This window comes from Bos indicus, chromosome 7 (genome assembly GCF_029378745.1).
Source record: "Bos indicus isolate NIAB-ARS_2022 breed Sahiwal x Tharparkar chromosome 7, NIAB-ARS_B.indTharparkar_mat_pri_1.0, whole genome shotgun sequence".
Taxonomy (NCBI): Eukaryota; Metazoa; Chordata; class Mammalia; order Artiodactyla; family Bovidae; genus Bos; species Bos indicus.
In genome coordinates this window covers 7,329,982-7,352,912 of record NC_091766.1, presented here as the reverse complement: position 1 = coordinate 7,352,912, position 22,931 = coordinate 7,329,982, and the positions used below count along the sequence as shown (strand labels likewise).

The 22,931-nt window shown below is 42.2% G+C and overlaps 1 pseudogene; it reads left to right on the top strand.

The window, feature by feature from the left end:
• Positions 1-530: 530 nt before the first annotated feature.
• LOC109560887 (olfactory receptor 1f45-like) lies at positions 531-21,211 on the top strand (annotated as a pseudogene).
• The last annotated feature ends 1,720 nt before the right edge of the window (positions 21,212-22,931 follow it).

Below are 22,931 nucleotides of genomic sequence, written 5' to 3'. Positions count from 1 at the left end.
ACACAAAGCCTGCACTTCAACAAAGACCCAGAACAACCATAAATAAATAAATAACCAATTAAAAAAGACTTCCTCTTAAAAAAAATGACACGGTATGAAAGTTCCCTAAAAATGGGTTTGACAAACAGAAGCCTCTCCATCAACATTCACTTGCTTCTCTTCCTTATTGCATCATGTTCTCCATTAAAATGTAAAGTTATAAAACATCAATATGTGGGGAATGATCAGCCACATGCTCTGAGAGAAGAGTCATAAAAAGAACGCCAATGTTGAAATTAACACAATTTTATCTCTGAGAAAATGCAATGTCTTTTGAAACAACTGTGACCTGAAGCCTTAAGACACAAATGCACCAGAGCCCTCGGGGCAGATTTCTGGGGCAGCAGAAATGAAAGCTGTAGAGAATATACTGGGAGCAGAATACCTTCTCCAAGGCGCCAGTATCATTTTCCCATGATATGAATGATGATAAGCCATCTAGAGAACTCAGGGGCTTTGCTGAACCAGATAGGAAATATCTGATGGTTTACATGGGGGTGGCATTTCCCCACATAGCAAGGGCGTGTCTTCAGTTAAACCAGAAGGGCTGTGGGTGGCTAGAGCAGAAGGAGCTGCAGCTACAGCTGGATATAGGCACAGAGAGCAGCAGCCTGCAGGACTGCACACCAATGGGGGGAAAATCTCTGCCCCGTCCCAGGGACCCAGGTGAGGCAGGAGTAGACACCTTCCGCAATACCAGTGATCACTTACCACTTCCTACTCCAGTGAGTGATACAGTCTCAGCCCTCCACAGCCTTGCACTATATCAGCACTTTTCCTGACTCTGAGTGCTGTGCTCAGTCGCTTCAGTTGTGTCCGACTCTTTGTGACCCCATAAACTGTAGCTCTGCCAGGCTCCTCTGTCCATGGGACTTCCCAAAGAAGAATACTGGAGTGAGTTGCCATTTCTTCCTCCAGGGGATCTTCCTGACCCAGGGATCTAACCTGCATCTCTTACGTCTCCTACATTGGCAGGCAAGTTCTTTATCACTATCGCCACCTGGGAAGCCCTTTCTCGCACTGTGTGCGGGATATCCTGCTGATTCACTCTTGCTCCTGTCTGTACAGCACAGCAGGATCAAAAGCCTCCCCAGGATGATCCCTGGAAATTTTTCTGCCTGACAGTGACCCTGATGCTGCTTCTGTTAGTTCTGATCCTTGGTGCAGTTCCAGCTGAAGGTAAGTTGGCAGGACCAGTGGGAAAGGTGATCCGATAGACTGGGACCTCAAATCTCGTCTTGAGAAGAGGGTTTTATGGGGCTGTGAGGAAGATGGAGCAGTAAGGGGTGGCTGGACTCTGTTCCTGAACCTATGACTTCAGCAAGAAACTGCCCTCCCCATCTCAGCCTGGAGAATTTGGGGGGATGTGAAAAAACTGTGTCTAAAGCTCTAGAGTATATCGCTTTTATCTCCTTAGTCTTACAGTTCATAAACCAGATGCAGGAAGAACTGAAGCAACTGGACATCAAATGTGAGTGCTGATCAGAATGGTGGGCTTCTTTGGAAACCATGTATACCACTAGGTTTCGATCAGCCTTTCTCTATGGGTCTCTCAGTCCTACAGGGTCTGGCAGATGCTGGACACAAATGAGACATCATTCGGGGAGAAATCTTCTGGTAAATGGAGGCTGTGAGGGCGGGCAATGGTAAGGAGATAGGGTGGTTTGAGTGGTGAAAATCAGAGTTTGGAGAGGGAGGTTGCTCTTCCCAGCACTGTTGATGGCAGCAGTTCTTGTAGCATAGGAGTGTGTCATGTGGGTTATTTCAATCAAACCCCTGTCACGGTTGAAGTTAACACAAAGTCTGAGGCAACCCTGCTTTGCATTCTACCTCTGATAAGGTCCATCCCTTCAGTGGACAACTAGCAAGCCAGTGTGTTTCACTTTTGCATAGTGTCAAGGATGCACAGGTGGGTCAAATTCAAGTCATTTCATTGGTGTCTGCATTCAGTGACCAGAGCAGCTACCAGCCCCAGCTGACCTGACCTCTTTACCCTTTCCCAGACTCCTCCTGTGAGTCCTGCCCAAAGACCTGGAAGGCATTCCAGGGATCCTGCTACAATTTTTCCACTGATGAACCCCCTGGCTCAAAGCCATGGGTCACTGTGCTGAGGAGGATGCTCACCTGGTCATCATCAACAGCCAAGCAGAGCAGGTGAGAAGGAGGAAGGGATGCCTTGGGGGTCCTTGTGGCCAATGCAAACTGATGTCTTTGTCCCCTGTAGAATCTAATGCAGATCTTCATTCTGTGCTTCATATAACATATCCAGTCTGTTGGCAAGTAGAGTTGGCCAGCCTTCTTTTGTGACCTGCTTCTGACCAATTCTACTTCCTGGCCCTTCTGTCTGAAATGCCCTCCCTCCCTTAATCTGTGTGGATAATTCCTACTCCTTCTTCACTATCAGATCTAACATTGTTCCTCAGCATTCTTTCCACTCTCTGTTCTTCAACACTGGGATGTGCTGCCAGATCATGGGTCCCTGTCCCCACATGTGCTGCTGCCCCCAGAAAAAGGAGGTGGATCTGACTCACCCTTGAGTCCCTAATGCTGGAACCAGGTTGGACACACACCAGAACTCAGTGTTGGTCAGCGGAATCCAACTGATGGCCAGAACCATTTCTATGGGGTAGTGTCCAAACTCTTTATCCTGTCCATGGCTGTATGCCCTTAAGTAACACTCCCAAGTAGTTCCTACCCAATGCTCAATGAGGAAACACACTAAGCTCTTATTCCCTCACTGGACCTTCCAGAAAAATCCTAGAAGGCACCTGCCATTGTTATGTCCAGTTTACAGATGAGGAGCCTAAGGATCACAAGTGTTGGTAATGTGCTGACTGCATCAGCTGTAATAATGGTGGATGTGGAGGTCAACTCAGAGCTCTCGGTTAGCGTGTTCAGCTGTGACATGGGGTGACATCCCTATCCATGGAGTCTCATAGGTTAGCCCAGTTCTTAGAGTGCATCTACCACCATCCCCACCTCTGGCTGTAGTATTGCTTGACTTAAACTGCCCTCTCCCCACACAGACATTCTTGAGTCTACAAGGAGATTTCCCATACTGGATTGCCCTCAGGAAACAGTACTCAAAAGGCATTTACAAGTGGCAAGATGGCTTAGTGCCTACCTTCACGCGAGTGTCTCTGTTGCAGTCTGTCCCATGGCTCAGTCCCTATCTTCATGTGAGTGCCCCTGTTGTAGTCTTTCTCATTGGAAGATGGATCTTGGAACCATCTTCCCGTAGATCCTCAATTCCCTCAAGGATCTGATTTTGACCTAAACCAAACTGCCAGTCATATTTCCAATTGTCATGCTTAATGTTACTTTGTTAGTGTCATTTGTTTGTGTGCAAACCATAATTAACAGCCTTAAACAGGTATACATATATCCTATCTAATGTTGTTTGATTATGGTTTGCATGCGCACACACACACTTGACACTAACAAAATAACATTATGCGTGACAATGGAAAATGTGACAGGCAGTTTGGTTTAGGCCAACAAGATCTATTAAGATTTAAAATGTATATATTATTCCCAGAATTTTCACCTCTTGGTATCTATTCCAGAGAAACATCTGCATATGTGTATAAGGATGTGCAGTTCAGCATTGTCTGCAGTGGTCACAGATTATTGATTCTTAAATGTCTCTTGAGGAGTGACAAAACAAATGTGGCATATTCACACAAAGTAACTTAAAAAAATTAAGTTAGACCCATATGTTTGAACAATAAATATGTTCAGTTCAGTTCAGTTGCTCAGTCGTGTCCAACTCTTTGTGACCCCATGAATTGCAGCATGCCAGACCTCCCTGTCCATCACCAACTCCCAGAGTTCACTCAAACTCACGTCCATCGAGTCAGTGATGCCATCCAGCCATCTCATCCTCTGTCGTCCCCTTCTCCTCCTGCCCCCAATCCTTCCCAGCATCAGAGTCTTTTCCAATGAGTCAACTCTTCACATGAGGTGGCCAAAGTACTGGAGTTTCAGCTTTAGCATCATTCCTTCCAAAGAAATCCCAGGGCTGATCTCCTTCAGAATGCACTGGTTGGATCTCCTTGCAATCCAAGGGACTCTCTAGAGTCTTCTCCAACACCACAGTTCAAAAGCATCAATTCTTGGGCAATCAGCTTTCTTCACAGTCCAACTCTCACATCCATACATGACCACAGGAAAAACCATAGCCTTGACTAGATGAACCCTTGTTGGCAAAGTAATGTCTCTGCTTTTGAATATGCTATCTAGGTTGGTCATAACTTTCTTTCCAAGGAGTAGGCGTTTTTAATTTCATGGCTGCAGTCACCATCTGCAGTGATTTTGGAGCCCAGAAAAATAAAGTCTGACACTGTTTCCACTGTTTCCCCATCTATTTCCCATGAAGTGATGGGACCAGATGCCATGATCTTCGTTTTCTGAATGTTGAGCTTTAAGCCAACTTTTTCACTCTCCTCTTTCACTTTCATCAAGAGGCTTTTTAGTTCCTCTTCACTTTCTGCCATAAGGGTGGTGTCATCTGCATATCTGAGGTTATTGATATTTCTCCCAGCAATCTTGATTCCAGCTTGTGTTTCTTCCAGTCCAGCATTTCTCATGATGTACTCTGCATATAAGTTAAATAAGCAGGATAACAATATACAGCCTTGATGTACTCCTTTTCCTATTTGGAACCAGTCTGTTGTTCCATGTCCAGTTCTAACTGTTGCTTCCTGACCTGCATACAGATTTCTCAAGAGGCAGATCAGGTGGTCTGGTATTCCCATCTGTTTCAGAATTTTCCACAGTTTATTGTGATCTGCACAGTCAAAGGCTTTGGCATAGTCAATAAAGCAGAAATAGATGTTTTTCTGGAACTCTCTTGCCTTTTCCATGATCCAGCGGATGTTGGCAATTTGATCTCTGGTTCCTCTGCCTTTTCTAAAACCAGCTTGAACATCAAGAAGTTCACGGTTCACATATTGCTGAAGTCTGGCTTGGAGAATTTTGAACGTTACTTTACTAGCGTGTGAGATGAGTGCAATTGTGCGGTAGTTTGAGCATTTTTTGGCATTGCTTTTCTTTGGGATTGGAATGAAAACTGACCTTTTCCTGAGGGATGATGCTGTGAAAGTGCTGCACTCAATATGCCAGCAAGGTTGGAAAACTCAGCAGTGGCCACAGGACTGGAAAAGGAATAAATATGTTACAAAGTGAAAAAAGCAGGTTTTGGGAAAATATGTATCCAAATGTGTATCAATTTGATTTCCCTGAAAATTATATTTTTTGTAAAAAAAAAAAAATGTATCTATTTACATAGAAATTTCCAGAAATATAGGACCAAACTGGAAACGATCATTGTTCTGGAAGGGGACTGGAATGAGTTTGGAATAAGGATGAGTGGTTGGTAAAAATGGATTTTTACTTTCATCTGTATTACATGGATTGTTTTGCAATAATATATGGCTAAACCAATACAATATTGTAAAGTTAAAAAATTTAAAAAAAAAAAAAAAAAAGACTGAGAAAAAAAAAAAAGAGTGAAAATGAAAGTCACTCAGTTGTGTCTGACTCTTTGCGACCCCATGGACTATACAGTCCATGAAATTCTCCAGGCCAGAATACTGGAGTGGGTAGCCTTTCCTTTCTCCAGAGGATCTTCCCAACTCAGGGATCAAACCCATGTCTCCAGCATTGCAGGCAGATTCTTTACCAGCTGAGCCACAAGGGAAGTGTATATAAAAAGGAAACACTAAACAGGAAGTTCCTTATTATAGGACTTCTGCTACATTAAAAGGAATTGAGCACTTTAAGGAGAAGAGTAGGCAATGTGTGACGTGCCAAGCTTATTAAGAGCTCATCTGGTCCTATCTAGACTCTCTAGGGACTTCTCTGGTGGCTCAGATGGTAAAGAATCTGCCTGCCAATGCAGGAGCTACAGGAGACACAGATTTGATCCCTGGGTCAGGAAGATCCCCTGGAGTAGGAAATGGCAAACCACTCCAGTATTCTTGCCTGGAAAATCCCATGGACAGAGGAGCCTGGCCAACTACAGTCCATGGGGTCACAAAGAGTTGGACAAGACTGAGCAACTAACACTTTCACTTTCAGAGTCTCTAGTGTCCTATAGAACAGAATTTAGGAGAGGCAAGAGAGGAGAGTGACTACCCAGGGGATCTAGTCCTAACTCCTCAGCATATCATTCAGTGACCTCATGTTCTGATCATCACCTGTGTTTGAACTTTCCTTCACTTCCAAAGGTCTTCCCAGAACTGCACCCCAAGCCTCCTGGACCGTCTTGTGTACATTTATTTTCTTGTATCCCTTCTGCTTCCACCTCAGCTCAGGTCTCAAGACAATTATTATATTTCCTACATGTAGTCTTACCTTCAGCAAATCATGCCGTAGTCAAGTCCAGGGTGCCAGCTTTCTAAAATATGTCTTTGATATAGTTTTAGAAAACATTTAACTCCTCAGTTGCACACTCATAGTCCAGAATCTTTATGATGGCACCTTTCCGTGCCCACAAATTGGGTGCCACTTATCTTCACCATCTCATTTCCTGTACTCCCAAGTGCTCTCCAGTTCCTTGCCACAGCTACGTGCCTAATAATTCATGGACCTTGTCTTGCAGTTAAAATTTTTATTTATTTTTAATTGGAGGATAATTGCTTTGCAATAATATCATATTGGTCTCTGCTGTAGATCAACATGAATCAGCCATTGGTATGCATATATCCCCTCCCTCTTGAAGCCCCCTCCCACCTCCCACCCCATCCCATCCCTCTAGGTTGTCACAGAGCCCTGGTTTTGGCTTCCCTGATTTGTACAGCAAACTCCCACTGGCTATCTGTTTTACATAGGGTAATGTATATGTTTCCATGCTACTCTCTCAATTCATCCCACCCTCTCCATCTCCCACTATTTTCACAAGTCTGTTCTCTATGTCTGTATCTCCATTCATGCATGCTAAGTCGCTTCACTTGTGTCTGACTCTTTGTGACCCTATGGACTGTAGCCCACCAGGCTCTTCTGTCCATGGGATTCTCTAGGCAAGAATATTAGAGTGGGTTGCATGCCCACCTCCAGGGGATCTTCCCCACCCAGGGATCAGACCTGCATTTCATGCAACTCCTGCATTGCAGGTGGATTCTTTACCACTGAGCCACCAGGGAAGCCCCCCTCTAGATTCTGTGTATATGTGTTGATATATGAAATTTGTTTTTCTTTTTCTGACTTAACTTCACTGTATTATAGGCTGTAGGGTCATCCACATCATTAGTATTGACTCAAATGTGTTCTTTTTATGGCTGAGTAATATTCCATTGTATATATGTACCACAGCTTCTTTATCCATCAGTCTGTCAATGGACTTCTAGATTGCTTCCATGTCCTAGCTATTGTAAATAGTGCTGCAATGAACATTGGGGTATATGCATCTCTCTCAGTTATTGTTTTCTCAAGGTATATGCCTAGTAGTGGGATTATTGTGTCATAGGATAGTTCTGTTCCTACTTTTTAAAGGAATGTCTTGCATATTTATGTATCTTTATCCTTCTATTCTTGTTCCTGCTGTATCATTTGACTAGAACACATTCTGTTGATTTGGTGAATTGCATTACGCCTGCAGAGCCCTGTGCTCAACAGGGCTCCATACAGATACTGTGCCCCATACAGCAATCTATCCCGTGCCCAGCATGAATTAATTCAACTCCCTTAATATCCCAGCCACACACTATGCAGAGTTTTGTGCCTGTGTTTAATACGATCTTCCTTTCCTTATACACATATAATCCATCAGGTGAGCTGCTTCTTTAGAGTAAGTAGGCAGGCATCCCACACATCTATGTGACTCCAATATCTGGTACAAGGCTTGGTACACAGCAGGTGCACAACACAGTTTTGGAATGAATGAATGAGGGTTGCAAACATTTTAAGAAACATTTATAAAGGAGGATATGGATCACTTGGCAGACATAATACCTATTATATGCCAGACACTCAAATGCATCATGTTGTCAAACTTAATCTCCTAGATCTAGAGATTTTAAGTCACCTGCCCACCTGAGCCTCATTTATTTTATTTATAATGCAAGATCTTGCATCAGATGCTTGTGATGTCCCCCCCTCCCCCGACTAGATATTTGGCACTGTCTGGGATATTTTTGGTTGCCATGATAGAGTGGCTGCTACTGGCACCTAGTGGGCAGGGACCACAGATGCTGCTCAGTATCCTATAATGTACAGGATAATCCCTCACAGCAGGTAATGATATGTCTTCAATGCCAGTAGTTCCCTACTGTATGAGGTATGGCTTGTTACAAGATATGGTTATTTCTTAGATTTCGTGTATCTTTAGGGATAGACTCTCACCCAGTGGCTCAATCCTCTTCTGGGACTTTGTTGGTAAGAGTTCCAGCTGGGCATGGCTAGAGTGCCAACACTGTGGTTAAGGGACTCAGCTGATGCTTTGTGTGTTTTCACAGCAACTGGCCTTCTAATGAATCTTTTTGCCATGACTGTCTACATGAAGAAGTCTGAGTTCTGGTTGTCTGATGAATGTAATACATATTGGTACAGTTATTCCTGGATCTGCAAGAAGCCACAGGTCTGCTGAGCCTGCTGCCTTTCCTCTATCTCCAGGCTTGGGAGAGATTATTAGGCATAACCTCAGAACAATTTCCTAACTTCACTGCAGAAAAGGGAGTCTTCTTGCAAGCCCCAGTTCTTTTGGTAGCATCTTTCTCCTCTCTTGTTTCTCTGTCTAAATTATGTTGGGGTTCAGTTAAAATGACACCAAGATGGAACAATGAGAAAAATGTATCATGCAGGACATGATACTAACATGTATCATATAGAACATGATATGTGATATGTATCATGTAGGACTTTCTACAGGGCAAAGAATCTGATTTTTATGCCCAAAATAATACAAATAAAGGAAAAAGTAGGATTGTTAGAAAGTAAAAGAAACTTAAAGACATAGCTAAATAAACATGTGTACATGTTTGGATTTTTATTTCAAACAGTCATTTTTGAACAAATCACAGTATTTAAACATCATTTGTATCAGGAAATATGAGGCATTTTTATTTGCTTGTTAGATGTCCTAATGGCATGATAGGTAGGTAAATAGAGTAGCAATACATAATAAGTAATTATGGGTAAATTTATGTATAGTGTGGGATTTTCTTTAAAATAATATATCAAATAATTGAAAACCTTGGCCAAGTGTTGTAATTATTAAAAGTGAGACACAGGAGCTAGTTATATATTTCTTCTAATTTATGTCTATAGGAATAATATACATAAAATTTTAAATTAATCAATGCAATTTAAAATAACTCATATAAGGTAAACACGATTCAAAAAGAAACTCAGAGACTTCCTTGGTGGTCCAGTGGTTATGAATCTGCCTTCCAATGCAGGGGATACAGGTTCAATCCCTGGTCGGAGAATTAAGATTCCACATGCTGTGGGGCAAGTAAACTGATGTGCTACAATGAAGAAACCACACACTGCAATGAAAGATCCCATATGCCACAACTAAGACCCAACAGCCAAATAAATATTAAAAATAAACTCAGCAAACTGGTAGTAGAAGGGAAACACTTTAACCAAAATGCTGTTTACACAAAACTGGCCTGTAAGTATCATATTTAACAGTTTAGTGTTGAGAGCATTGCATTTTTGCTCAGGAACAATATATGGGTTTGTTAGACGTGCTAACGGCATGAGTTTTCTTCCACATTCTAATGGTTGTCCTGGATGAAGCAGTAAGGCACAACGAAACAAAAGCCAAGAAATGAATAAAGAAGTCATGGTACATATATACAATAGAATATTACTCAGCTATAAAAAGGAACACATTTGGGTCAGTTCAAATGAGGTGGATGAACCTAGAGCCTATTATACAGACTGAAGTAAGTCAGGGAGAGAAAAACAAATATCATACATTAATGCACAGATATGGAATCTAGAAAGTTGGTACTGATGAACCTATTTGCAGGGCAGCAGTGGAGATGCAGACACAGAGAACAGTCTTGTGGACACAGCGGGGGAAGGAGAGGGTGGGACAAATCGAATGAGTAGCACTGAAATATATCCATTGCCATATTCAGAATAGAAGGCCAGTGGGAATTTGCTGTGTGATGCAGGGAGCTCAAATCAAGTGCTCAGTGACAACGTAGAGGGGTGGAATGGGGTGGGAGGTGAGAGGGAGGCTCAAGAGGGAGGGGACATATGTATATCTATGGCTGTTGTATGGCAGAAACCAAATGATTTGACAGAATCGCACAGAAATATATACATTACCATATGTCAAATAGAGAGCCTTTGGGAGTTTAATGTATGCTTTTGGGCAAACAAAGCCAATGCTCTGTGACAACTTGGAGGGATGGGGTGGGGAGGAAGGTGGGAGGTGGGTATAGAATGGAGGGGACAAATATATGCCTATGGTTGATTCATATTGATGTATGGAAAAAACTGTTAAAAAAAAGTAAAGTAATTATCCTCCTATTAAAATAAATAAATTTAAGAAAATAAAAAATAAATTAATTAAAATAAAACAAAACTTTATTAATAAAACCAATAAACAAAAGTATGAAAATTTGGAAAGGAAAATACAAAACCATAATTTTTCGCTGGTGTATCACTTGTATTTACAGAAACACGAATCTACCTTCACCTTTAGTGTTTATTAGCATGTACCATGGAGAAGGAAATGGCAACCCACTCCAGTGTTCTTGCCTGGAGAATCCCATGGACAGAGAAGCCTGGTAGGCTGCAGTCCATGGGGTTGCACAGAGTCAGACACGACTGAAGCGACTTAGCAGCAGTAGCAGCAGCAGCAGCATGTACCAAGTTTTCTGCGTTCAGAGTCAATAGAGTGATTAATTGCATTTTTATAAACCAAGAACAAACTGAGAGACACAGAAATATTTAGAAAAGATCACATTTACTATTGCACCCAAATATTAAGTGGCTTTAATAATTACAGTGCCGGAGTCCAACTCCAGCAACCAGGGATTCAACCTGAAGAGGTGAACGGTGTCGGCGATGAGGCAGCCTCTCAGTTTTCTTTTGGGCTGCCTCTTTATTACAAGTTTAAGATTCTCTTTTATACTTTTACAAAAACATTAGGCCAGAGGTTTGACATTTTCAGTTCCCCCTCTCCCAGATTTATTATCTCCATAAATCATTGTTGCTTTTCAAACAGAGTTCCTGTTTCAGTGATTCTCTGGGAATCAGTCTTATCATCTATTATCTACCTCCTCTAATGTGTCCTAATGTTAACTTGTGATTACATGGTAACTCATGCTACATTCCTTAGTTTACTACTTATCTTTCTAAATCCTGTTTGCCCCTAACATCCTGAGCTCACTATCTCTTAAAAAGTCTTCTAGCTATAGTATCTCTAAAAATTCCTAACTTCTATAAGCTATAGTAAAATATGCTAACTTTACAACATTCCTTAAATCTTTAACTTCTATTTTAATTATTTCTAAGCCCTAAATTCAGTAAACTCCTTTGCCATAAACATTCTCCTCACAAATAGGCTTCAGATAGCAATCCCTCCCATGGCCTCAAGCTACGGCCTATGTTCTCATACTGAAACACTCTTTTGTAAAAGTCCTTGAACAAATGTCAGTGATTAACTTTATGAATTATTTTCTGAGCACAGCTGCAGAAGGCTTTGTGCCTTCTCATGCTTCTCTCAAGAAAAATAAGCACCTTAATATTCCTTTTCAGTCAACTCAGCCGAGGAGAGGAAAAGACAAGTCAGAATTACAAGGCCTAACTCCTTAATCCCGGGTCTGTGCCTGCGGAATGAGGAGAGGGGGCTGGGGGCCATGCCTCCATTTTGTCAATAATGCCTAACGCGGCTCCCGACACTACAGGTATTCCAGTGTCTTTAAGTGAAACATTTTAAAGCCTATGTGAAGATATCTAAGTACGGATTGGGTTGTCTTGAAGGCACCATCTTCCATTTCTCATATTCTGCACTTTTTTCTAAATTCAGTTATCATCTGCCTTTTCCCCTTCACTGTATGTCCCATCAAGGCAGATATCATGTTTGTTCTGGTCACTAGTAGTCTCCCCAATGATGGGCTCAGATATTTCACACACACATCTGTCGAATGCATAGTGGTTGGGGCTTGACGTTCTCTGAGCTGGAGATAAGTGCTAGCTCAAGGCTGGTCATGCTTACCAACCAACTAGCTAGTGTAGCTGTTCTGACTCCTCCAAGTTATCAAAGAGTAGATCAAACATGGTTCCCTTCCTCTAATGACTGGCAACCATTTGTCTCAGAAATAGGATGTCTCTTCAGCAAGATGCTGATGAAGAAATGAAAGAGCACTTCAACTCAACTTACCCTTCTATTCCTTGGCTGGAAATTTATCTTAGAAACAAGTATGGCACGCCTTCTGTGTGCTAGAGAGGAAAGATGACTGAAATCTGATTCTACTAAGAGCTTTTAGATAAGAGAGGGAAACAGATCAGAGCACAAGTCATTCAGCTGCTGGGAGATAAATGCAGTTAAGATGTGACAGACTCCTCGGAGGGTTACTGTCCCTTTCCATTTCCTGAAAACTTTTGAGGTAAAAAGACTGAAAAAGGAAACCATCTACAATTGTTGTTTAGTCACTAAGTCATGTCTGGCTTTTTTGCAACCCCATGGACTGTAGCCTGCAAAGTCTCTGTCCATGGAATTTCCCAGGCAAGAATACTGGAGTGTGTTGTCATTTCCTTCTCCAGGGGATCTTTCCAACCCAGGGATTGAACTCATTTCTCCTGCATTGGCAGATGGGTTCTTTACAACTGAGCCACCAGGGAAGCCCCCACCTACAATTAAACAGCCACAAACACTAGAGTGTCCACTAGATTTCATGTGTGTGTGCTAAGTCACTTCAGTCATATCTGACACTGTGCAACCTTATGGACTGTAGCCCACCAGGCTCCTCTGTCCATGAGATGCTCCAGGCAAGAATACTAGAGTGGGTTGCCATGCCCTCCTCCAGGGGATCTGCCCAAACCAGGGATCGAACTTGCCTCTCTCATGTCTCCTGCATTGACAGGTGGGTTCTTTACCACTAGTGCCACCCACATTTGGTATCAAATTAAAAAGAAGGAAAACTGCCACACACTCCCTAACTCAAGAGCATGGTACAGTGGAAGGAGGAGGTAGAGAACAATATTCTTCAGGGAAGGATGAAGATGACCCATCTCTTTGTCTGAAGCTGTGAGCAGCAGCCTGGCACTCAGCAGGGAATGGATAAATGTTTAGGAGAATGAAACAACATGAACTAATAATCACTGATTATCGCCCATGTTAAACCCAGTGGAGGAATCCAGAAACGCACATGTTCTGCCTGTGAGAAAAGCTTTGCAAAGCTGTGAGGCTGTGGCTTAAAGAGACTTTGGTTATTTGTTATTGTTTCTCCAGTGACCACACAGTGCTCTGCACATAGTCAGTGCCTCCTTAGCTGACTATATTCAGATTTTCCTGGTGGCTCGCTGGTGAAAAATCTGCTTTCAATGCAGGAGACCTGGGTTCAGTCCCTGAGCCTGGCAGATCCCCTGAGAATGGAATGACTACCCACTCCAGTATTCTTGCCTGGAGAATACCATGGACGGAAGGGTCTGGTGTGCTACTGTCCATGGGGTCGCAAAGAGTTGGACACAACTGAGTGACTTACCTCACTGTATTACAGACATATCTGAATTGATGCTCAAGGCAGTCCCAGGATGGGCAAAAAAGTTGAGCTGGGGGCAGGACCTACCACGACTTGCATGGAAACAACCCTCTTTTCTTTTTTCTTAACTTAAAAAAATATTATTTTTAATTGGAAGATGTGAATCAACCATAAATATACATATATCCTCTCCCTCTTAAACTTCTCTCTCACCTCCCACCCAACCCACCCCTCTAGGTAGTTACAGAGCACCAGGATGAGATCCTTGTGTCATACAGCCACTTCCTTCTAGCTATCTATTTTACACATGGTAATGTATATGTTTCAAACTATGTTTTTTTTTTCCAGTTCAGTTCAGTTTAGTTGCTCAGTTGTGTCCAACTCTTTGGGACCCCATGAACCGCAGCATGCCAGGCCTCCCTGTCCATCACCAACTCCCGGAATTTACCCAAACTCATGTCCCTTGAGTCGGTGATGCCATCCAACCATCTCATCCTCTGTCGTCCCCTTCTCCTTCTGCCTTCAATCTTTCCCAACATCAGGGTCTTTTCAAATAAGTCAGCTCTTCACATCAGGTGGCCAAAGTGCTGGAATTTCAGCTTCAGCATCAGTCTTACCAATGAACACCCAGGACTGATCCCCTTTAGGATGGACTGGTTGGATCTCCTTACAGACCAAGGGACTCTCAAGAGTCTTCTCTAACACCACAGTTCAAAAGCATCAATTTTTCGGTGCTCAGCTTTCTTTATGGTCCAACTCTCACATCCATACATGACTACTGGAAAAACCATAGCCTTGACTAGTAGGACCTTTGTTGACAAAAGTAATGTCTCTGCTTTTTAATATGCTGTCTATGTTGGTCATAACTTTCCTTCCAAGGAATAAGTGTTTTTTTAATTTCATGGCTGCAATCACCATGTGCAGTGATTTTGGAGCCCCCCAAAATAAAGTCAGCCACTGTTTCCCATCTATTTGCCATGAAGTGATGGGACCCGATGCCATGATCTTAGTTTTCTGAATGTTGAGCTTGAAGCCAACTTTTTCACTCTCCTCTTTCACCTCCATCAAGAGGCTCTTTAGTTCTTTTTCACTTCTGCCATAAGGGTGGTGTCATCTGCATATCTGAGGTTATTGATATTTCTTCTGACAATCTTGATTTCAGCTTGTGCTTCCTCCAGCCCAATGTTTCTCATGATGTATTCTGCATATAAGTTAAATAAGCAGGGTGACAATATACAGCCTTGACATACTCCTTTTCCCATTTGGAACCAGTCTGTTGTTCATGTCCAGTTCTAACTCAGATAACCATTATATCTACTACTGTGGGCAGAAATCCCTCGGAAGAAATGGAGTAGCCATCATAGTCAACAAAAGAGTCCGAAATCCAGTACCTGGATGCAACCTCAAAAAAGACAGAATGATCTCTGTTCATTTCCAAGGCAAACCATTCAATATCATGGTAATCTAAGTCTGTGCCCTGACCAGTAATGCTGAAGAAGGTGAAGCTGAACAGTTCTATGAAGACCTTCAAGAACTTTTAGAACTAACACCCCCAAAAGATGTCCTTTTCATTATAGGGGACTGGAATGCAAAAGTAGAAAGTCAAGAAACACCTGGAGTAACAGGCAAATTTGGCCATGGAGTACAGAATGAAGTAGGGCAACCGGCTAATAGGGTTCTGCCAAGAGAATGTACTGGTTATAGCAAACACCCTCTTCCAACAACACAAGAGAAGACTCTACACATGGACATCACCAGATGGCCATGGTCATCACCAGATGGCCACACTGAAATCAGATTGATTATATTCTTTGCAGCCAAGGATGGAGAAGCTCTATACAGTCAGCAAAAACAAGACGGGGAGCTGACTGTGGCTCAGATCATGAACCCATATTGCCAAATTCAGACTGAAATTGAAGGAAGTGGGGAAAACCACTAGACCTATCAAATCCATTACGATTATACAGTGGAAGTGAGAAATAGATTTAAGGGACTAGATCTGATAGACAGAGTGCCTGATGATCTATGGATGGAGGTTCATGACATTGTATAGGAGACAAGGATCAAGACCATCCCCCCCCCCCCCCCAAAACGAAATGCAAAAAAGCAAAACGGCTATCTGAGGAGGCCTTACAAATAGCTGTGAAAAGAAGAGAAGCAAAAAACAGAGGAGAAAAGGAAAGATATACCCATTTGAATGCAGAGTTCCCAAGAATGGCAAGGAGAGATAAGAAAGCCTTCCTCAGTGATCAATGCAAAGAAATAGAGGAAAACAATAGAATGAAATGGGAAAGTCTAGAGATCTCTTCAAGAAAATTAGAGATAGCAAGGGAACATTTCACACAAAGATAGGCTCAATAAAGGACAGAAATTGTATGGACCTAACAGAAGCAGAAGATATTAAGAAGTGGCAAGAATACACAGAACTGTACAAAAAAGATCTTCATGACTCAGATAATCATGATGGTGTGATCCCTCGCCTAGAGCCAGACATCCTGGAATGTGAAGTCAAGTGGGCCTTAGGAAGCATCACTACGAACTAAGCTAAGGGAGGTGATGGAATTCCAGTTGAACTATTTCAAATCCTAAAAGATGATGCTGTGAAAGTGCTGCACTCAATATGCCAGCAAATTTGGAAAACTCAGCAATGGCCACAGGACTGGAAAAGGTCTGTTTTCATTCCAATCCCAAAGAAAGGCAATGCCAAAGAATGCTCAAACTACCACACAATTGCACTCATCTCACATGCTAGTAAAGTAATGCTTAAAGTTCTCCAAGCCAGGCTTCAGCAGTACATGAACTGTGAACTTCCAGATGTTCAAGCTGAGTTTAGAAAAGGCAGAGGAACCAGAGATCAAATTGCCAACATCCATTGGATCATCGAAAAAGCAAGAGAGTTCCAGAAAAAAGCATCTATTTCTGCTTTATTTTTTCCAGTAGTCATGTACAGATGTGAGAGTTGGACCATAAAGAAGGCTGAGTGCTGGAGAATTGATGTTTTTAAACTGTGGTGCTGAAGAAGATTCTTGAGAGTCCCTTGGACAGCAAAGAGAGTAAACCAATCAATTCTAAAGGAAATCAACCCTGGACATTCATTGAAAGAACTGTTGCTGAAACTGAAGCTCCAATACTTTGACCACCTGATGCGAAGAGCCAACTCATTAGAAAAGACCCTGATGCTGGGGAAAGACTGAAGGAAAAAGGAGAAAGGGATGGCAGAGGATGAGATGCTTAGATAGCATCACTGACTTGATGGACATGAGTTTGAATAAACTCTGGGAGATAGTGAAAGACAGGGAAACCTGCTGTGCTGCAGTCCATGGGGTGGGTCATAAGGAGTCGGACACGACTGAGCAATTGAACAACAGAAATGTATATGTTTCAGTGCTTCTCTCTCAATTCATCCCACGCTCTCCTTTCCTGCTGTGAGACACAACCCTCTTGACTCATCCTGTTGTTGGGTTTGCCTGAGAAGATGCCCAGCAAGAGGGGACACTTATTTAAAAAATATTTATTTGCTCTAGGATATGTCAAGAGATCTTATGATGCAACAAGAAGACCTAAAATCCAACTTCAAAAGTGGGCAAAGACTTAAATTAACATTTCTCCACAGGAGGTGTATTAATGGCCTAGAAGTGCATGAAGAGATGCTCAGCATCGTTAATCACTAGGGAAGTGCAAATCAAAATCACAATGACACACCACTTCACATACATCAAGATGGCTATAATAAAAAAAAAAAAAAAGAGGAGGGGAGCAGAAAGAGAACAAATGTTTGTGAGGATTAGAGAGATATTCTCCTTGTACATAGCTCATAGGAATGTCAAATTGTTTAGTGATGTGGTTTGGTGGGTCCCCCAAAACTTAAGCATAGAGTTAGCATAAGACCCAGTAACCATTTTTAGATTATACTTCCAAAGACTGAAATCAGAGACTCAAACAAATATATATACATGCATGTTCACAGCAGCACTATTTTTAATAGCCAAAAGGCAACATTTAGAAACAACCCATATAGATGAATGTTCAACAAGTCAAACTCCACCTATCAGTTGCCCTCCCCAAAGGGTTGTGGCAATTTACACTCCCTCTAGCAGTACATGAGCCACGCTCACTTCCTCATATACTTGCCAACACTGAATGTTGTCCATACTGTGCATTTCTCCAGGCCAAAAGTTATATTTTGTTGTTTTTGTTGTAATTTCCTAAATCATGATGGAAGCTGAACATCTTTCTTTTTGTACTGAGGTGAAATTCATAAAACATAATTGCTTTTCTCATTGGGCTTTTGTAAAAATCATAGGATGTCCAATCACATAAAAAAGAATACATTGCAGCCATTTTTAGGAATAACATTTTAAAAACATTTTAAATTCCATTTAAAATTACTCTCTGATTCTTTTGTTGTTATTTATTTGTTTTTGGCTGTATTGGATCTTTGTTGCTGCATGAGCTTCTCATTGTGGTGGCTTCCCTTGTGAGCACAGGCTTCCGTAGTCGGGACGCATGGGCTTAATTGCTCTGTGGCATATGGGATCTTCCTGGACTAGGGGTAGAACCCATGTCTCCTGCACTGGCAGGCAGATTTTTTACCATTGAGCATTCATATTCATTTAAATATGAATAACATATTTAAGAGCTCCTTCATGGGAAATATTGAGTACCACGCTATCCCTCTGTTAACCAAGAAAGACAGGTCTGAAGAAAGGCAATGCTTTTTGGGATAAAAACTTTTTTCCACAGGGTGCTAGATTCAAGAGCACCACTAAGGAAGATAAGCTGATTGTATTTGATCTAACAAGGTTCTTGGGGGATCATGCTCAGAGGACAAAGAGCCAGTTATAAACCTGTTGGTGTGGTTCTGCTGAGTGCTCCCTGAGAAAGCATGCTCTTCCTTCACAGCTGCAAGACAAAGTTGAGGCTGCAGCAGCCCCAAATTCCTGGAAACACGACACCTGGGGGCTGAGAGGTCCTGGAATCCAACAGAGGTACAGTAGTCATTAGGGCTTTCCAGGTGGTACTAGTGGTAAAGAACCCATCTGCCAAATCAGGAGACATAAGAGACATGGGTTTGATTCCTGGGTTGGGAAGACCCCCTTGAAGAGGACATGGCAACGCACTCTAGTATTCTTGCCTGGAGAATGCCATGGACAGAGGAGCCTGGTGGGCTACAATCCATGGGGTTGCAAAGAGTCAGACATTACTGAATCGACTTAGCACGTAGAGTAGTCATTGATGGTAAGTGAATCCAGAAGACGAGCTGCAGCATGGCTGGTTTCAGGGAAGGATTCCCCATCTGAAACTTCCCTTCAGAGGCTGGGAGGATTCTGATCGGTTTCATCCACAAGGATTTAAGGTGCTTGTCATCACAGCCGCATGGGTGGGTAGTGTTATTGTGATGCAGAAGTTAGGTTTGGAGCCTCAGCTCCCTGCTCATGGTGTTGTTGAGGATTAAATAGAATGATGGGCTTCCCTGATGGCTTAGACAGTAGAGAATCTGCCTGCAATGCAGGAGACACAGGCTGATCCCTGAATTGGGAAGATTCCCTGGAGAAGGAAATGGCAACCCACTCCAGTGTTCTTGCCTGGAGAATTCTTTGGACAGAGGAGACTGGTGGGTTACAGTCCATGGGATCGTAAAGAATTGGAGATGACTTAGCGACTGAGACGACACATGTGACAAGCAGCTAGTTCCAAGTGGAGTGCCTGGAATAAATGTCAACTCTCTTGCTCAAGGTTAGTCTATTTGTGCAGGTGCTTTAGAGAAGAGACACTTCAGGTGTGTCTAACCTAAATCAGTAACCTTTAACTGAGAACAATTTCTACCCCTCCAAAGGGTCCTTGCTCTCAACCACTGAAAGATGTTAACTCTCAGAAAAATACATAAGGTTCAGCATTTTACATGCTAACTAATCACATTTTCACAACAACTCTATGGAGCAGGTACTATTATTATCCTCATTTTACAGGTGAGAAAACTAAGGCACAGAGAGGTTAAGTAGCTTGCCTAATATCACACAGCTAGTAAATGGTAGAACTGAACTTTAAACCCAGTCTGTCTGGCTTCAGGGTTGATCCTGAATCACTTTTTATTACTTATTTTTATTTATAAAGTCAAATCCTTGAAATATTTAGACTATTTATTTTGCTTTTATTTCTTATCTGTCTATCCTTATTGAAGAATAACTGGCAGATAAAAAATGTGTTTAATTAAGGTATACAGCTTGATATTTTAATGTATGTATACACTGTGGAATAATAGTGACATTCAAGCTAATTAACACACTGCTGTTTTGATTGCATCACTGTGAGTTCCCACTAATAAAATAGTTTACATGTTGTGTATGGATTTAAACTTCTAATATATATTCTTCTCATTTAATCCTTATAGTGATCCTAAGAGGTTAGAATTATCAATCCCATGTAACAGATGAGGAAACAGAGGCTCAGCGAGGTTAAGTGAGAAGCATCTTGAAAGATGAGTGTGAAAAGGCAATGAGGTCATCTGTTTTCACTCCAGGAGCCCACGTACTGTTGACGCCCTGTTTCTGGCTTTAGCTCTGCCTGGACATGGACAATCAGACCCAAGTCTCTGAATTCATCCTCCTTGGCCTCCCCCAGAAGCCCCTGCAGAGGCAAGTGCTCTTCAGCCTGTCCTGCATTCTGTATTTGAGTGGGTGCCTGGGGAATCTTCTCACCATCCTGGCCATCATCTTGGACCCTCACCTCCACAGCCCCATGTATTTCTTCCTCAGTAACTTGTCTCTTCTTGACATCTGCTTTACCTCCACCACCATCCCCAAGATGCTGGTGAACCATCTGTGTGGGCTCACCACCATCTCCTTCTCAGCTTGCCTGGCCCAGATGTATTTCTTCATCGCCTTTGCAGCAGCTGACAGCATGCTTCTCTCAGCCATGGCTTATGATCACTACCTGGCCATCTGCAGCCCACTGCACTACATGACAATCATGAGTGTCTTTCGGTGTACTTTGCTGGTAATGATACCCTGGATCTCAGCCAACCTCATCTCCATGGTCCATGCTATCCTGATGTCCTGCTTGTCCTTTTGCACCAATAGGATCCCACACTTCTTCTGTGACCTCAATGCTTTGATCAAGCTCTCCTGCTCTGACACCCAAGTCAATGAGATGCTGGTGTTGGTCCTTGGGGGCTCAGTGATTCTCATCCCTTTTGTGTGCATCATGGCCTCTTACTCATCTATTACTGTGGCTGTGTGGAAGGTGCTCTCAGTCCAGGGGAAATGAAAGCGTTCTCCATGTATGGCTCTCACCTTTGTGTTGTCTGTCTCTTCTATGGGACTATCACTGGGGTCTACTTCAACCCTACATCCACACACACCACCCAGAGGGACATGGCAGCCACAGTGATGTACACCATGGTCACCCACATGCTGAACCCCTTCATCTACAGCCTGAGGAACTGAGATCTGAAGGGGGCCCTCAGGAAACTTTTCATTGGGAACCCCTTTGCTAAGCCTTTATGAGGATGCTTTTTAGACTCAATTAATTTTGAAAAAAACTAATGTCTCCCAGTGTTAGAACTCAGGGTGGTTTTCTATTTTTTTTTTTTTTTAAGGTAGAAGAAAAAGTTTTATTTTTCATTTAAGTACTTTATTTTTTACACAGAAGTAGAAATATAATGTTGTATACATGAAACTTATATGATGCTATAAACCCAGGTTATCTCAATAAACATAAATTAAAAAAAGAAAGGAGACATAAACATTGTTTTAAAACAGAAAAAATCCACTCCTTGCCTGATTATCTTGGTCAAGTTATTTAAACTCATTTTGTCTTTGTTTCTTAAATTTGTGAAATAGGGATGCAGAAAGTACCTAGCTCATACAGTTATTGTGAAAATTAATGACTCACACATATTCTTGTTTTTATAATCTTAGAAGACTACCAGGGGAAGTGTAAGTACTGACTAAATCTTAATCATTATTTGTTGTTGCTTAGTTGCTCAGTCGTGTCCGACTCTTTGCAACCACATGGACTGCAGCACACCAGGCTTCCCTGTCCTTCACTGTCTCCTGGAGCTTGCTCAAACTCATTGTCCATTGAGTCAGAGATGCCATCCATCTTGACCTCTGTCGTCCCCTTCACTTCCTGCCTTTAATCTCTCCCAGCATCAGGGTCTTTTCTAATGAGTTGACTTTTCACATCAGGTAGCCAAAGTACTGGAGCTTCAGCTTCAGCATCATTCCTTCCAATGAATATTAAGGATTGATTTCCTTTAGGATTGACAGGTTTGATCTCCTTGCAGTCCAAGGGACTCTGAAGAGTCTTCTCCAACACCACAGTTCAAAAGCATCAATTCTTCAGCATTCAGCCTTCTTTATGGTCCAACTCTTACATTCACACATGACTACTGGAAAAACCATAGCTTGACTATATGAACTTTTGTTGGCAAAGTAATCTCTGCTTTTTAATATGCTGCCTAGGTTGGTCAAAGCTTTTCTTCCAAGGAGCAAGCATCTTTTAATTTCATGGCTGGCTGCAATCACCATCTGCAGTGATTTTGGAACCCAAGAAAATTAAGTTTCTCTTTGTTTCCCCATCTATTTGCCATGAAGTGATGGGACCAGATCCCATGATCTTAGTTTTTTGAATGTTGAGTGTTAAGCCAGCTTTTCCACTCTCCTCTTTCATCAAGAGGCTCTCTAGTTTCCCTTTACTTTCTGCCGTAAGGGTGGTGTCATCTGCGTATCTGAGGTTACTGATATTTCTCCCAGAAATCTTGATTCCAGTTTATGCTCATCCAGCCTGGAATTTTGCATGATGTACTCTGCATATAAATTAAATAAGCAGGGTGACAATATACAGCCTTGACATACTCCTTTCCTAATTTGGAACCAGTCCATTGTTACATGTCTGGTTGCTTCTTGACTTGCATGAGAATTTCTCAGGAGGCAGGTAAGGTGGTCTGGTATTCCCATCTCTTTAAGAATTTTCCACAGTTTGTTGTGGTCCACACAGTCAAAGGCTTTGGCATAGTCAATGCAGCAGAAGTTTTTCTGAAATTCTCTTGCTTTTTCTATGATCCAGCAGATGTTGGCAATTTGATCTCTGGCTCCTCTGCCTTTTTAAAATCCAGCCTGAACATCTGGAGTTTCTCAGGTCACCTACTATTGAAGCTTAGCTTGAAGAATTTTTGAAAACTACCTTGCCAGCATGTGAAATGAGTGGAATTGTGTGGTAGTT